The 14,290-nt window shown below is 38.9% G+C and overlaps 1 long non-coding RNA gene across 1 annotated transcript in view; it reads left to right on the top strand.

Annotated features, from left to right (window-relative positions):
* LOC128588283 (uncharacterized) overlaps positions 1-14,290 on the top strand; it is a 58,195-nt gene that overhangs the window by 10,362 nt on the left and 33,543 nt on the right. The window lies entirely within an intron of this gene.

The following is a 14,290-nucleotide window of genomic DNA, read 5'->3' as shown; positions in this document are numbered from 1 at the left end:
ATTAGATATTGGCGTTTCATGTCATAAGCACAGTTTAGAGCTCTCTATGTGTATTGATACAGCCGATACTGTGTCGCCAGTGGCACACAGATGCGGTGGCTGTTCCTGTGGAGACATTATCCTTATTTACAGACAGTTAAAAAGAAGACCTTGAAATGAAGCTTCTTGCCCAAGGCCATGAAATAAGTATATAGCAGAAACAGAAGTCATGGGATTTTAGGTACAATTGGTTTGATGTCCCTGAAAGGTCTTTTCAGAATTGGAAAGTGAGGAAGCTGGAATGCAGCAGTCTTCCTCTTTCGACCCTCTGAAATGGGTTGCATCATCTGACTCTCTGAAAGTAAGTTTATTTAAAAAAAAAAAAAAAAGAGTGGGGATTTTTATTAAAAAGGATGCAGCGTTTTAGCAACACTGCATGATTTGGTGAATCACTTCACTGATCACTTACATAACAGGTATTTCCCTCAGGCCATGCTAGTCATGGGACAGAGCTGGGATATCCTACTGGAGCAAATTGATTTTTCTGCTCCCCTTGCCCATGACTTGTGGGAACTTCTATCTCAATCCAGTCCTTTCCTCTGCTCAGACAGGGGAGGGGAATCCCTGAGGGGGTGGTGGGCATCTTAGGAACTGCAGTCTTTCCCACACATTTCATCTCTGTGTCTGGCAACGCCAGTGTTTCCTGACCCAGCCACAGGCCACAGAAACATCTTCCAGTCTTGCCTGCCCTGTCTCTGATGCCCAAATATTACACGTGACCGTGCAGAATGCTTTTATTCTTCCTTTATTTCCAGGGCATGTGGCCTTTGTCTACTACAGAAGGCAAGGAGGATGATTGCCCTACACCCAAGGATCCCTCTCAGATGATTCTCTTCTTGAAGCAGCCTGAGGCGGCCAGTCCCACCTTTTTCTCTTCTTGAAGGAGCTAGGTCCCTAAGAATCAGTCTGGTTTATCTTCTTTTCTTTCCTTCCTGACGGTCTCTGGATCTCCTCCTCCAGCAATTTTTTCCCACTTCCATCAGTAGATTACTTCCAAAATAGAACCAGCAGGGTTTTTTCTGTGTTGTTTTTTTTTTTTGGTGAGGGGGTGAAGGAGTGGGGTGGGAGGTTGGGGATGGCTTTTGTTACACTTGCTTGAGTGGTGAGAGGATAATATATCAGCACGTAAAATAAGAAAGTTATTCAAATCTATTTGTAGCCTTAGCTCCAGCTCCCTACAAGCTTTTTTGTTTGGTTTGTTTTTACGTTAATAGGCTTTATTTTTAAGAAAAGTTTTAGATTTATAGAAAATTGAGTTGACAGTACAGATAGTACCTGTGCACATCCTCTCCTCTTAAAGTACTCAGGTTTGAGATTCATGAGCTGCTGGAAAAATAAATGCAATCTCGCAAATAAACTCAATATTTCTAACCTGCAGAACCACCGAGAAGATCGGGGAAATTAACAAAATCAGCGTTCTCAGTAAATTGTTTGTCATCTTGGCTCCCAAGTAATTTGTAAAGCCAATTAATAGATGTTCTAATTACAAAGCAGTTTTTTATCATTCAGAAAGGAAGCACAAACAGTGAAGACTTTATTTTACAGTTTTATTTTTTATTCTTATTTTTTGAATTTTTTTAATCTGAGTACCTCAATTAACATCCTTTTTTTAAATTATAAAAGAAGTCTACTATAATTGAGTAGTATTCTACAAATAAGTAGAATTTTCTAGTTGCCTATCTCCTTGTCTAGTTGCTTTTGTTCTGGGTTTCCATTCTAGTCTAGACCATTTTTCCAGAACCACAAATTGATTCTTAAAAGCCACCTGTGGTTGTAGTCCGGGAGCCAAGTGGGAATTTTATTAACTGCGTGTGGTTTCATCTTTCTGCAGCTAAATTCCTAATGCCTTTATAGGGCCAGGGAGTTCAGAGTCCTCTCTAATGGTCTAGTAATGGTAGAAAAAGCTTGTTGAAAAGGTTGTAAACATTTGCTGATTGATTGTCAACAGAGAAAAAGGCTTTTATTCCTCCACCATGGCTGGGAGGAGGGGAGGAAGGGTGATTTTACATACCCATTTAATTTAGCTTTTTCATTTCTCATGCTTTGAGGCCTTGGACGTGTATTTTAAGAATCAACCTTTCTGTTTCTCTTCCAAATAGAAAAATTAGAATAAAACAGTAACGCAGTCGGTTCTGTGCATTTCCCTGTAACACAGGGAAGTACAAAAGTCAGTTACCAGATTAGACCAGGCTATGCACAGTTCTTCATGAATAAGAACAAACTTTTATTTTCAATCCACTGAAGGGAGTAGGTGGAGTAGGCAGCTGCCGATGTCGTGAGATTTGAGCATTACCAAAAGATTTGCCTGCACAGAAATATCTTTCCCCTGGGTCTTTCGTAGATCCTGAATGGCAGCCAGCCATTAGCACTGTTCTTCGGGATAAAGACATTTTTCTCCATTTGGTGCCATTAAAATGCATACCTATTCCTTAGGAAAGGCAAATGTTAATGTATTAAAAAGGTTAAAGTGTGTGTGTGTGTGTGAACTTTTAATTTTGAAATAATTGTAGATTCATGTGCAATTAGAAGAAATAATGCAGAGAGATCCTATATACCTTTCACCTTGTTTCCTCATCTTGCACAACCATAGTACAGTATCACAGCCACGAAGTTGACATTGATACAGTCTATAGAACTTATCTCATGTCCCCAGTTTTACATGTACTTCTGTGTGTGTGTGTGTGTGTGTGTATTTAGTTCTGTGCAATCTTATCACATGAGTAGATAGGTACAGCCCCCACCATAGTGAAGATAACAGAATATGTGAGATGCAAAACTCATCACAAGTCTCACTAATCTGTTCTCTGTTTCTATAATTTTGTCATTTGAAGAATGTTATAGACATGGAATCAACAGTATGGAACCATCTGAGATTGCCTTTTTTCACTCAGCATAATTCCTTTGAAAGCCATCCAAGCTGTATGCTTTGTTGGTTTGGTCCTTTTTAGAGCTGAGTAGTCTTCCACGGTACGGATGAACCAGTTAGTTTAATCACACCTCCACTGAAGGACGTTCATGTTTCTGAGTTTTTGCTATTTCAACCTTTCTGTTTCCTTCCTTTGTTTCTTACTTTTCTATTTTTTTCTTGCCTTCCTGCACATCACTTGAATGATTAAAGGATTCCAACCTTATTTATTTATAGTATTATAAGGATATTGCTTCATGTAGTTTTTTAAATAAACCAACCTGATTTATTTATAGAGTTCTAAGGTTTATTGCTTCATGTAGTTTTCTCAGTGTTTGTTCTAGGTATTGCAATACGCATGTGTAACTTACCAGTCCACTAGTATTGATGTTCTACAACTTCTAGGGAAGTATGGAAACCATTGTTTCCATTTAGGTCCTCTGTTTTCTTCACTTAAATATACAATTATCTGGAATATTTCCTCTGCATACATTGAGTACCACATCAGATGGTATTATACTTTTTGCTTAAATGATGATTTTAAAAACTAACAAGAAGGGGAGTCTGTTATATTTATCCTTACGTTTACGTATAGTGACGCTTTTCTAGGTAAGGTGAAGTTTTTAATTTACTAATAACTAGTAAGCTATTCCTTTGTTAATTTTACATATTATTAGAATCCATGATCTTCCAAACGGCATAATATTTCAAATAACATTCTATTGTAAAAGAGAGGACTATAGCTCTTGACAAATAAACAATTTGATTAGACAATGAGGAAAAAATTGGCTTTCTGGAGCAAGAAGAACCTGGAGAAGGCAGGTTTTATTCCCCAGTGTTTTCCCTTCTTTTTCAGAGTTAGACAGTGTTGTTGACTATGTAAAGTTACCTCTTTTGTTATGAAGTTATGGCCTTGTAACTTGTTATTTGTTGATAATGTAACAACAAATTATGTTGTTCCTAGTTACAGAGCTGTGTCCTTGTCTGTTGTTGAACCCTTGAAAATGTGCTATAATCACAAATTCTTTTCTTGTATTTCACACTATTACTGCAAATGGGAAGGTAATACAGAAGGAAATACTACTTTCCTTTGGAAAACAGCAGTGCTGGTGTTGTTATAAGAGTGGGATTTGAATTCTTCACCTCATACCTCAGTTTGGCTCACTGACCCTTGTTCTAGGGGGTTCTTTGGGACTCTTGACCCTCAAGAGTTACCACACAAAGATGCTTTTTGTGTTCAGACACATATTGGCAAACAGTATATAAACTCCATAGAAAGGCTCCAAGAAGTCTTTAGTGAGGAAAACTATTTCACTTATTTAACCCAGTGGTTGCTTTCCCCCTCTCTAGACTTTTTTCTTTTCTTTTCTTCCTTCCTTCCTTCCTTCCTTCCTTCCTTCCTTCCTTCCTTCTTTTTTCCACTTTTTATTTGGAAATAATTTCCAGCTTACAGAAAAGTTGAAGGAGCAAGACTATAACAGAGAATGTCGATAAACACTTTACTTAGATTTACTATTGTTTTGTTTGTTTGTTTGTTTGAGAAAGAGTCTCACTTTGTCACCCCTGGTAAAGTGTCCCGGCATCATAGCTCACAGCAACCTCAAACTCTTGGGCTCAAGCAGTTCTCTTGCCTCAGCCTCCCAAGTAGCTGGGACTAAAGGTGCCTGCCACAACTCCTGGCTATTTTTTAGAGACAGGGACTCGTTCTTGCTCAGGCTGGTCTTGAACCTGTGAGCTCAGGCAATCCACCTGCCTTGTCCTTCCAAGTGCTGGGAGTATAGGCGTGAGCCCCTGCGCCTGGCCTTTCTTGATTTTTAGGCCTTTGGACCTAGGTTGGAACTATACCATTGGCTCTCCTGGGTTTCCCACTTCCTGACTATAGATCTGGGATTTCTTATCTTCCATGATCACATGAGCCAAATCCTTACAGTCAATCTTTCTCTCTGTATAGATACAGGTATATATCCTATTGTTTCTGTTTCACTGGAGAATTCAGACTAATATACGCCCTTAGCCTTAACCTGAGTAATCATCAGTAAGTTGTTGCATATGACAGGATCTTAAATAGATGTTATTTGAGCTAAGGAAAAGGCCAACTTTTAGGCAAGGAATAGTGTTAAGAAGGATAAGGCACTTTGGGGGAGCAAAAGAAGCTCCTGCTAAATACTGAATATGGAACTAATCATGTATTACTTATGTGGTAACTGATGGTTTATCAGTAATAGAAGCGTATAGCTCAGTCATCCCAAATATCCAGTTGACCACTCTGGAGAGGGGAGCTTAGACCCATGCTTACTATGCCCAGGTCTTTTTCATGCCTCTCTTTCTCAGCCTTTGAAACAGATGACCTTTAGATTTCTGGTCATCTATTTAGAGACTTAAGAGTAAGATATTTCCCTATATTTAAAATACAGAAGAAGTTGGTGTTATCTCATTAGAACAATAAAATCTTGTGGCAAATCATATTTTCCAAAAATGGCCAAAACAGTATTTGGACTCTTACATGCTCTTTCCCAACCAGGCTACTTTGCATCAAGAGATGGAGTTTATTTCCCCACCCCCCCCTTTCTGTATCTAGCTGGACTTGTGACTTCTCCAACCAGTAGAGTATAATAGAAGTGATGCTGTGTGACTTCTGAGGACAGGTCATAAAAAGGATGCAGCTTCCTCCTGGAAGCAACCACAATATTGTGAAGAAGCCCAGGTCACATAGAAAGGCCACCTATAGATGTTCTGGCCAATAGCTCCTGTTAAGTTCCCAGGAGACAACTAGCATAGACTGTGTGTGAGGGAGTCTTCAGATGATTACAGCCTCCAGCCTTCAATTCTTCCAGCATCAGACATCTTGGAACAGATATAAGCCACTTCCTCTGTGCTCTGTCCAATTTCCTGACCTACACATCTGTGAGCACAGTAAATGGTTATTTTACGCTACTAAGTTTTCTGGTTATTTTTAATGTAAGCAGAGAAACTAAAATAAAATTATTAGCCAAATTCAATACTATATTCAGTTGATTATTCAAAAGATAGGTATTGCGAGCCCACTCTGGTCAAAGTACTCTGCTAGATTTGTGGGGTTTACAAGAACAAAACAAAACAAAAAATATATTGTTTGTCCCTGAAGAGTCCAGTAATGAAGTACATGTGTACCTATTAGAGGAAACCAAACATGTAAGTGCAAGACGATGCTTAGCAAATGAGATAATAAACACATGGTGTAAAGGAATTGGATGGAGGAGGAGATCACCTGGGTGGCACAGAGAGACGGGGCTTGATTATGTGGCAATGCAGCATCTCAGGGAACAGAAAATACTTGGGAATTGTTTCTTAATTTTGCTGGAGAAAAAGTACAAGTTGTTGATTGGAGAGTGTCAGCTACTTGGAAAAGAAAGATGAAGATACTTCAAACCTAATCTGCAAAATGTTGGGTCAGAAATATTGGGATGTGGTTAATAACAATAACAGTATGTATTCACCCCTTTTGTGCATAATGGCATGAACTTCCACAGACACTGGACATTTCATCTTCACAATGATGCTATAAAATAAGTTATCTCATCTCTGTTTAAAGATGAAGAAATTTAGGCCCACTGGTCTAAAAACCATGGTGGTTTTAGTAGAAGTTTCTGGTAGGGGAGTGATGAATGAAAAGGCAAACAAAAAGAACTGATATTTCCTGAGCACTCACCAAATGCCAGGTATTTTGCTCTAGTATTTTCATAATTTATTTAACAACCTGAAATTTAATTTTACAACAACCCTGGAAATATTTGTTATTATCTTAATTATAAACATGAGGAAATTGAGGCTCAGAGATATCCAATAACTTGTGGAAGGTGATACAAATAGTAAGATAGGACCATGTGATACAAATAGTAAGATAGGACCATGTTTTCAGATGTGATACCAAATCCAGTGTGCCTGCAATCCTGTTGGATAGAATAGCTCTGCTCCCCTCCACATAGATTCAAACAAACCTCTTTTCACACTTTCACAGCAACATCTTGATGTTGCCTGTCTAAAGCATTCAAGGCATTAATATGGGAATGGCCAACAGGTTTAGCACCTTCAGAAAAAAAAAAGGCCAGGCAAGGTGGCTCACACCTGTAATCCTAGCACTTGGGAGGCCAAGGCAGGTGGATTGCCTGAGCTTACTGGTTTGAGACTAGCCTAAACCAGAGTGAGACCTCGTCTCTAAAAATAGCCAGTGCTGTGGTGGGTGCCTGTAGTCCCAGCTACTTGGGAGACTGAGACAAAAGAATCGCTGAGGCCAAGAGTTTGAGGTTGCTGTGAGCTATGATGACACAGCACTCTACTGAGGGCAACAAAGTAGGACTAAACAAACAAAAATTCCCACCCCCCCCCAAATTAGTTGTTAACATCAAAGGATTTCCAGTTGATGGAATGTGAGAGAGAAATCCTCTCTCTAATATTCTGCAGCACTGTTGCTATACTTAATAATTTAGCAACAAACTAAGAATATGACCTTGAACTAGCCACTTAAAGTGCTCTGGGTTTGCATTTCCTCACCGGTAAAATGAAAGTATTGCTGGATGATCTTCGAAGTCCCTTCCAGATGTAATGTTTTATGATTCTATAAATCTAGAACTAAGATGTAAAATGGAGAAGTAACTTCAAAAAAATTTTTTTTGCATCCTTCAGCCTTTTGTCTTCTTCACCTTTACAAGTGAATCTGTGCCCAATTGCTCTGAGCAAAGGGTCATCACCCAGAAGAGTGGGGCTTAGTGTGATTCTCTGAAGCACCACTGTCTACTAGATTTACTACCTAGTGATGGTGTTTTCACCACCCATATTTGATAGATCACTATAAGCCTACAATTTCAAATTTATTTATGTAACACACTGCTCTACGTGTTACTATCCTAAATTTTTTACTGTCCTAAATTTTCCTCTGCTAAGTACATACCCATTGCTTGGCAGATGCTGCTGGGCTGTTTCTACTAGGTAAGTAAGATTACTCTGAGAATAAGTTCCAATGATTTGTTCTCATCAAATGGCAGAAGGTTCTAATTGTATAGACCTAACCACTAAACAATCTGTGGCATCTTGGACTTACATAAAGAGACATTAATTGTTCTCTTCCACTTTCTCTCTGTGTTAATTGCCACCGATAATTGCCACTTCCCAGGGAGCCACAGAATATGGAGATGTTAGGTAGATTGCCCTCCTTGTCTATATTAAACCATTTCTAACAAATGAATATGCAGGAGCTGGTAGGCAAATAAATTTATAGGCTTAATTTTATTGCTTGGATTGATGTGTTCCAAAACTGTTCTTTAATTACTGTGTCCTTGTCTGTTGCTGAAAGCTTGGGCAGTTATAAGCTGTTACATAAGATTTAATGACAGCTAAACTCTTATCTCTAGAAGTTGACAATGTTTATGTTCTCTTGCATTAAAACTTAGGGAATATCAAACAACTTGCCACCAATCTATTTCCTGGGAATTTTCAATTTCTTATGGAACAATGTATTAACACAAAGCTTTAAGTAAGACATGTTGAACAAAAGACTGATAGATGCTTCATAATGCTTATGAAACTTTATTTCATTTTTGTCTTCTACTTATTGGTTCAGTCTTTAAGAAAAATAGAATGCTGAGTTACCTTTATAGGTCTCATTGCACACAGATGGCCCTTGGTCATAGTCCTTTGCCCCAAATGAAAGAAAATTTAGCTTTAAGTACAGTCGTTTCAGGATGATCTTCTCAGAAATAAAGGATTGGCCCAAATTTACCTATTTCACTTTATTTCCAAATATTCTAAAGGTCCACTTTTGGTTCCCCCAGCCCATGATGATTACCCAAACCCCTTAAACTACAACAATCACAGGCTAGTTGTAAAACCATTCAAATATCCTTATTTGATGATGCCCAAATCTGCCTCAAAGCACATTTTCTGTCATAGTGGTGAGCATGTGACCTATATTAGTACTTACTTAAAGAAAATAATTGTTAAGAGTGCAGTACATATGCTGAAAAGCTTGAAGCCTACAACTGGGTTAATCGTAAGCAGGCTTCAGCTCCAGAAGCACATTTGCAAACAAGAAACAACAAGGTTGGTGTATTATGTTTTTTGGGTTTTTTTTTTTGAGACAGAGTCTACCCAAGCTGTCACCCTGGGCAGAGTGCTGTGGTGTCACAGCTCACAGCAACTTCCAACTCTTGGGCTTAAGCGATTCTCTTGCCTCTTGCCTCTTGTAGTCCCAAGTAGCTGGGACTACAGGCACCCACCACAATGCCTGGCTATTTTTTGGTTGTAGTTGTCATTGTTGTTTGGCAGGCCCAGGCTGGATTTGAACCTGCCAGCTCTGGTTGTATGTGGCTGGCACCTTAGCCACTTGAGCTACAGGTATGGAGCCTGTGTATTATGTTTTAATACTTCCTGGAAAGTGCAACAATCCTGTAGGCCATTACCGTCAAGAAATGGTGACATTTTACAAGTTTCCTGCACTTGGGATTTATTGAGTTTCTCCAAGGTTGAGTGTCTTTTCAAACTTGCTTCTATTAGTTATCATCATTACTGTTTTCCTTTCTTATTTATTTCCTTTGTTTGAGACAGAGTCTCTCGCTCTGTTGCAGTGGCATCATAGCTCACTGCAGCCTAAAACTCCTGGACTTCAGCAATCCTCCTGCCTCATGTTTTCTTTATTATGGTCGTTTCCAGCAGTTTAAATATAAAAATACTATGCATATTTCAAAATGAGGAGCCTTATGCAGACTTGCATAAAAGCACAAGAAGTGCCATTTAAGCTATACAAGTGTTTCCCAGCCTTTGCCACTGAATAGGACCGTTGTTCTCCTTGTTCTCCATCCAGGGTGCACATTATAATCACCTGTGGGATTTAAAAAGTATTACAGATTTCTAGGCCCTGTCCTGGAGATTCTCTGTCAGTATTTCTGAGGGGAGTCCTAGCTTCTATAGTTTAAAAGACTGTTATAGATGGTTCTTCTGCACAGTGATCATTGAGATCTTAAGTATCTGTTTGGGGTAAGGTGAAAACCTGGCCTCTACTACTTATTGAATGAACTTGGACAAATCTCTTACCTTTTGTGAGCCTCACAGTTTTCATCTGAAAAATGAGGATCATAGTTCTATCATGGAATGCTGTTAAGATTGAGACAATATATGTTATCTGATGTTCCCACAGTGCCTCTCTATAGGTATGTACTTGAGAGATTAAATAGGAGAGACTATTCTATCTACCTGTGTTAGATAGAGCTATCTATGCCAGGACAGGAGGATCTACAAGAAAGTAAAAATTGTAAAACCTGGCTGTTGATGTCAAATTGCCTGCAGATCAATGGTCATTTCTCTGACAGAAGGAAATAGAGAAATGGTACTGGCCTTCTTCACTGTGAAGGGAGATGCCTAAGAAGAAGGGCTCTTTGAGAAATAAGATGTGGCAGTCAGGTGCAGTGGCTCACGCCTGTAATCCCAGCACTCTGGAGGCCCAGGCGGGTGGACTGACTGAGCTCACAGATTGGAGACCAGACTGAGCCAGAGCAAGACCTTTTCTTTAAAAATAGCTGGGCGTCATGCTGGGCACCTGTAGTCCCAGCTACTTGGGAGGCTGAGGCAAGAGCATCACTTGAGCCCAAGAGTTTGAGGTTGCTGTGAGTTATGGCGCCATGGTGCTCTACCCAGGGTGACAAAGTGAGACTATACGTCTCAAAAAAGAATAACAAGCCGTGATAAGGGCTGCTGGTTGTTGAGCCGCTTGGGCAGGAAGACTGCTGATCTTTTCTTGTTCTTAGCTCCCACTGTGGTGATTGGCAGATCTCGTCTCTGGTCTTTTTTCCCACCATGGTGATTCCTGTTACTTTACTTGGGTTTTTCTTCTGTTCTCACATCGCTTAAATCCCATACCCTCTTTTTTCTTTTGATCAACCCAATTGTCAGTGAAGCTTTTTTCCCCCATCTCTTGAACTGTAGTCATTTTAGCTAATACTTTAAATTATATTAACTTTATTATTTTTTGGATATTAGTTCTGTCTTTCCAAATGTACTTCAAATTTTCCGAGGGAAAATATATTTTCCTAACCTGCATGTACATCTTTTTCCTCGGCACAGCACACAGAGCCCTAGGCATCAAGAATTGCCTCGTCTAAGCAGATAGCGTGCCAAAGAAAGCCATCTACACATGAGGGAGAGAGCTAGTGAGGCCATCTTTAGTGGCTGGTGTGGTAGTGATTTAAGGTTCAATTTTACCAGCTAATCTTTACTTTCCAACAGAGACATACAAAACATGCAGATTATGTTAGCACTCCGTTAACTTTCCTTGTTGATCCATTCAGATATAATTTTCCCTATTTTAAGTAGTGGTTCTCAAAATCATATACATGTTGAAATCATCTAGGGAGCTTTAGAAAATCCTCACGACCAGATTACACCATAGGCCAATTAAATCAGAATTTCTAGGAGTGGCGCCAAGGCATCAGTATTTTTTTGAAGCTTCCTAGGAGATTGCAATGTACAGCCAAGATTAAGAAGCACTGTTTTAGATCAAACTACATAAAATCTGATCAAGATAACCCTAGCTTGGAAACACAATAAACAAATATCCAGGCCTCTTAATGGTGGGGAAACCTATGGACTCCCTTCTGATTCTGACTGCTCTTTTCCTAAGCTGCTTTAAGACTGCAAACTACAGTTTGAGAGCAAGCATGTGCAAGAAGAGAAATTCCTTCCTCCTGTAGAATTCGGGTACCCACTGTTACTCTTAGATTTCCTGTACCCAATATTCAAATCTCAAATTGGATATTATTTCTTGACAGGAGTCAGAACAACTTCCATATTCTGTCAATATTTGAAGCACTAGTTATATTTTCTTAAACACTTTACTGTTTTCTTTTTCTTTTTTTTTTTTAGACAGAGTCTCAAGCTGTCACCCTGGGTTGAGTGCCATGGCATCACAGCTCACAGCAACCTCCAACTCTTGGTCTTAAGTGATTCTCTTGCCTCACCCTCCTAAGTAGCTGGGACTACAGGCGCCTGCCATAACGCCCAGCTATTTTTTGGTTGTAGTTGTCATTGTTGTTTGGTGGGCCTGGGCTAGATTTGAACCTGCCAGCTGTGGTGTATGTGGCTGGCGCTTTAGCTGCTTGAGCTACAGACACCAAGCCTACTGTTATCTTTATAGCACCATGAAATCTACAAATTTGAGTGATTATTTGATTAATATACATCCTGCTCTTCTTCCAAGCACTGGATTTTGGGCTCAGTGATAGATGAGCTCATATCTGCTTTATTCACTGATATAAACCTGGCCTATGGTAGGAGCTTAGTAAATAGTCAGTGAAGGAATGGAAATCAGAGTACTAGTTTTTGGTGTATATCTATTGGGGTGGAGAAAGGCAGAATCCTGTGAGATTTAATAGTGAGAACAGCCTTGCTTATCTGATTTGACCACTAAGTCTCAAATACGACCTGCTCCTGGTCATAGCTTAGATGTTTTGTTGAACATATAAATACCTACCCTTCATTCCCAAAAGACTTGGATTCAGCAGTGTGAGGTCAGTGCTAGCTGTTCTGATGTTCTCACTCACAGGTGTTTATTGACTATGGCTTTGGACATTGTCTGAAATGACTTTCAGAAGCACTGCCAAATGGAGAGTTTGTAACCTCTGTGGGAAGGTTATTTGTTTTGTCCTGTAACGAGACTGTGAAGGTGACATAGAAGATTTTCTCTGGAGGAGAAATGTAGATTTATACAACTCTGGAGGGATAATGCTTTAAATACCATCCATCCTGTACAGTAATGTAGCTGGCTGAGTCTTTGGTTCTTAGATATCAGTGTTGTAAAGTCTGATGACAATATTAGAAATATGTTAACATATTACTTTCCCCAAGTGCTTGAAAAACTTAACTATGTTGGCCATGGTGTGTGGCCATCCTGATCTTAGTGGCTGTCCTGACATTGACAAAAATATGGTCCGTGTTGGTCGTTATTTTTATACACCTATATCTATTTTCAGAGACAGTCAACACAGGAAATATATTAACAATATAGTAAGGAAGGATACATAGATCATAAAATTTCAATTACTCAGAAATTTCTCATCTAACAAGCTCAGTAAGTCAAATACAGCAAAGAAAGGCCAAAAAATTCAAAATAAAAAAAGAGCTCCATATATGTCATAAAACCCATGTAATTAAAAGTGAACTTTTTTTTCCTCCCAAAGAGAATCCATTTACTCAGAACCTATTTAGTGTAACTTTAAACATAATCTACCTGCTCTGGGAAGTCATGAGGCACACACAATAAACACAAGAACACCTGAATGTAGCTGTACAACCCTTCTTGGTCTAAAATGGTCCTTTGTTTTAGTATCTACATTCTTATATTCAACGGTTAACTGAGTACATTTACACATACAATACAATTTAGTATTTTAACATAAACCATGAGAAATATAAAGCATATAATATTCCCATTTTACAGATAAGGATACTGTATCGGGATGGTTAAAGAACTTAATGAAGTCATTCTGATTTCTAATTTAGTAATCTGTTATACTATGTTGCCTTGTAACACAGAACAATTTTGATAATCATAAGGGTAATTTGGAATCATCAAGAAAGGTTTAACGTTTAGCAGAGTAAGTTTAAAAATGTAGAATAATCTATTGCATTTTTACAATTATTTCCATCAATAGTGGTTAAATTAATCAATTTTTTTTTTTTTTTTTGAGAAAGAGTCTCACTCTGTTGCCCTGGTAGAGTGCTGTGGCATCATAGCTCACAGCAACCTCAAACTTTTGGGCTTGAGCAATTCTCTTGCTTTAGCCCCCTGAGTAGCTGAGGTTACTCAGCTGCACCTGGCTAGCTTTTCTATTTTTAGTAGAAATGGGGTCTCCTTTCTTGCTCAGGCTGGTTTTGAATTCCTGAGCTCAAGCAATCCATTCACTTTGGCCTCTTGAGTGCTAGGACTATAGGCATGAACCACTATGCCCAGCCCCAAATAACAATATTTGATTACCCGAAGGATTAAGTTTTTGTTTTAGAAAAAAATTACATATGAAAAATCTTCACATAGTAGGAATTCAGATGACAAAGGAATAGATATATACACACAGAGAGACACATTTTGCAAACTGGACTTTTTTCCTGTGTGAGTCATCACCATTTCTTATGTGAATGTTGTGTGGTGTGGGCTATTTATTATTTAAGTGGTCTACAGACCATTCTTCCGTGCTCAAAAATGCCCAGGAAAGGAAGGGAAGGAGACAGCAGCAGTCAATTAAAACTACAGAGATATTTTTAGCAGGCAGATATTATATACCCTAATTGGAAGACGGCCAAAGCACTGACACTAACCTCTTCTTC

The sequence above is a fragment of the Nycticebus coucang genome, chromosome 6, assembly GCF_027406575.1.
Source record: "Nycticebus coucang isolate mNycCou1 chromosome 6, mNycCou1.pri, whole genome shotgun sequence".
Lineage (NCBI taxonomy): Eukaryota > Metazoa > Chordata > Mammalia > Primates > Lorisidae > Nycticebus > Nycticebus coucang.
This window is presented reverse-complemented; position numbering and strand designations above follow the sequence as displayed.